We start from the raw sequence: 3,609 nt of genomic DNA on the forward strand, positions 1-3,609 counted from the left end.
TATGTTTAACCGGGGAAAGAGAAAACACGGCCGTTTGAAAGTTAGTTTCTGCAAAATGCGCTCGGTGACCCACTTTACCCAAACAACAGCCAGAGAAAAAAAGAAATATATGAATGAAAAATCGAGCAAGATGCGTGTTAGGGCTCAAAGGAAGCGTCCTTTATATCAGGTGATTACGGTTTCATTTTTCTGTGGCTTTTATCATCAGAAAGCAAATTAGGCCAGCGTTACTCTCCAAACATCCCCGTCTGCACCCCTGAAAATCAACCTATTCCCAATGTAACAGATTTAATTAATAGTGTAGCAAAATAATCTGTTGCTAAGGATGGGGAGAAAGAAGGAAGCTCGTAATTGGGATGCTATCTATCCTCTATAATTAAAGTCAAGTGAGTGACACGCAAGTTTATTCCTCTCGAAACAAACACTGTTGTTTCTGCGCGTCCGGTCGGAGCGACGGCCTCAAGGTCACGTTCGCGCCGGTAATCTTCACCCCGCCGTAGTTCATTACGACAGCAGCGTTCTGTAGTTTCCTGCGATGGCGGCCTCAATTAGAGACGTGTAAATGTGTTGTTTGCTTAATCACTCCAAAACTGGCCCTCAGGACTCGCCTAATGCAACTCCATTAAGAGCCCCATCAAAACAAAGATTCTGCTCCTAATGACCGTAATCTCTTTCCTTCGTCAAACAAACGCCAAATCTCAGACCCAAATCACCGCGTGATAAACGAGCCCGCCGCAGAGATGCGCAGGCCTCTGATACGGACGCACCGGCAGATCAAGTTTCCTCTCGTTTTAGCGCCTCAGGAGGACCGACAGAACCAGAGATAAACATCAAACAAACATCATCATTTACGCAATTACCGTCTACTTCCTGTCACCCATCCGTCAGTCGCCGTTTGGCCGGCTGCTGATCCTCAAAAACGGCTCGAAAGAGAAAGACAATGCAATTTATGCAACTAACTGTGCAATCATAATGACTGAAAAACAGAGTTAGAATCTAGTTAAATGAGACATGGTCAGATTGTGTGACGCCCTCAAAAACCATCAACAAAAGTAAAGGTAAAAGAAAACAGATGGGTAAATAAATACCTGCACTGATTCTTCCACCAAGTAGTTAATTAGTCCAAACTAACTATAGAAAATGTGTTAATTAAAAGCAATATAACCACGACTGTGTTCACAATATAACAAAACCTACTGTACCGTATTATTGCGTCCTACTCAGGCCCGTTTCCACCTGGTATTAAGAAGTGTTCTGGTCGATCGGATCACAAGTGGGCGACTCAAATACAAATGTTAAACGTTTTGAGCTTTTCTACTTTCGACCACTTCCAGAGGTATTCGAAAACACATTCGACCGGATTGCTTTCGTAGTGGAAACGCTCATGTGGTCGAACAGCCACTAAAGACGCCTTCTCTCCGTCTACTGACCTAAACATTATGGGAAGCACGTTAGCCAGACGGGATTTAAACTTTGTCGGCTGAAGACCCAAGATGAAAAACGTACCCAGCACAATGTTCTCTCACCATTTCATAGCGTTCGGTGCGTCTGTCAGAGCAGAAACAAAAGCTGATGATCTCCAGGCGCATTCATATGTAAATTGCGCAAGCTTATTTTGTCCATTATGTCAAAATATATGAAAAAACCCTTACATTTACCCACAAATAAACCCTTCCCTTGAAGAAATCAGGGCAGAAGTGGTTGAAAGTGGAGAAAATATGTAATTGGGAATGTGTCTCCCAAACTGGTATCTTAATACCAGCTGGAAACAGAATCTCAGAAGAGAAACACGATTGAATCGATGTGATGTTTTCTTAAAGATCCAATAATAAATGAAAGCAGCCACCGATTGGCTGGCAGAGCTGCTGATGTCATTGGCTAATTATCTCAAAAGCATGTAAACCTTTGACTTTAAGGCCATTTTTACTTACTTTTGCAGGATAATTTCAGCAGAGTTTGGTTGCAACTTGACATCCAGTGTACAAACAGTGTTTCTGTCCTGTCAGTGTGAACGAGCTGCTCGCTTTAATTACAAGGGATCATGTTTTCCCAAGATATTATGCTTTTTTAATATTGATAAAGCAAGTCCTGGGCGTGTGAATGGTTGGGATTGGTTTTTCTCGGGGTTGTTGTGCGTCAGATCGTGGGACAGGTAATAAACAGGCCTTTAATTGCGGCGGTGCGACGAAGGCGCAGCCCATTTCATTAGGCATAAATAATTTGGCCGCTTGGGTATGTGCATTCTCAATTACCCATTCTTTTTGTATTCCAAATTACAGATTCTTTCTGATGTTTCTTTAACAATATTAACGAGCTATGTAAACTAGCCATTGGCTTTTTATAGCTCTTCGTATTTTTAGGTTTTTCAAGATCTGAATGCATTTTTTTTTGCAGAACAGAAAGTAAAGTCACAATGTCTTTTATCTGCAGCTCTGTGCCGCAATTAAGGTGATCAAACTTCTTTTCTACTGCTTCTTTCCTAATTTAGTTTACACTGACAAAAAGTACTATGGCAATGCCGTATTTTTTTGCAAAGGCAACATGGAAACGCCACGGTATCACTTGAAAATACAATCAAACACACACCAATGAAGGAATCAGATGGTTCATTTCATTTTGTTCGTTTAAATCATTTACAGCCAGTTGGAGGGATTTACTCTGGAGTTTATTGTCCTGCAGGGCAGCAAATGTCTCACATTCTGTTTCGCACATTCTGTTTCGCACATGTAAGCGATGCATTACTGCTGCATGTATTTTATATAATCAACCTGCGATCTGACTGACATCGGTAGGAGATTATGATGAGATTATTCAGCGATTACAGAGATGATCAGCGTCTGAATTAAAGCTCTAACGACGATATTAAGCAGCTTCTTCACTATTAGTGCTGAAATATCATTTTTACAGCCACAGTGATTCACTGGGGGAATCAGTTCATATAAACGTAGATGGACATGATCTCTGCATCAGCAGAAGGGCCGAGTATAGCCTGTACATAAGTCAGGGACTAATTAAAATGTCCTTCCTCGTTAGTGCTGATTGGCCTGTGTGTGTTGGCCAGTCTGTGTCTCTGGCACGAGAACACGCTGCCAAATTTAGACATGTGTGTCACTGGTCACGCGCCCATCAGATGGACCACAGCAGAACTGGGGCAGCCGATAATCCCTGAAGAGCGCGAAGTCTTCACGCACACTAACAGAAAGAACATTTAATAATTCATAAACTGACAAACTCTAAACATGTATTTATTCACATTAGTTCTTTGGAAATGTGAAGTTTCTCTGTGTGTGTTTGTGTTTGTGTGTGTGTAGGTGTGTGTGCATGTGTGTGTGTGTGTGTGTGCTCTTGAGGACAGCAATTAATGGTGGTGTTTTTCAAAACCCAAATGAAATGGATGGAAAGACGTCACAGAAAATAAGATTGGCAAGACAAACTCAGAGAGAAAGAGAGAAGGTGTGAAGTGAGAAATTTGGACAGTTGGGATCTTTTTCACTGACTAGCAGTCAAATCACACACACACACACACACACACACGCACACACACACACACACCCGCGCGCACTCACACACACACACAGACACATACACACGTTGTGTTTCTGTGAATTG

The sequence above is a fragment of the Chanodichthys erythropterus genome, chromosome 21 (genome assembly GCF_024489055.1).
Source record: "Chanodichthys erythropterus isolate Z2021 chromosome 21, ASM2448905v1, whole genome shotgun sequence".
In the NCBI taxonomy this organism is placed as follows: Eukaryota; Metazoa; Chordata; class Actinopteri; order Cypriniformes; family Xenocyprididae; genus Chanodichthys; species Chanodichthys erythropterus.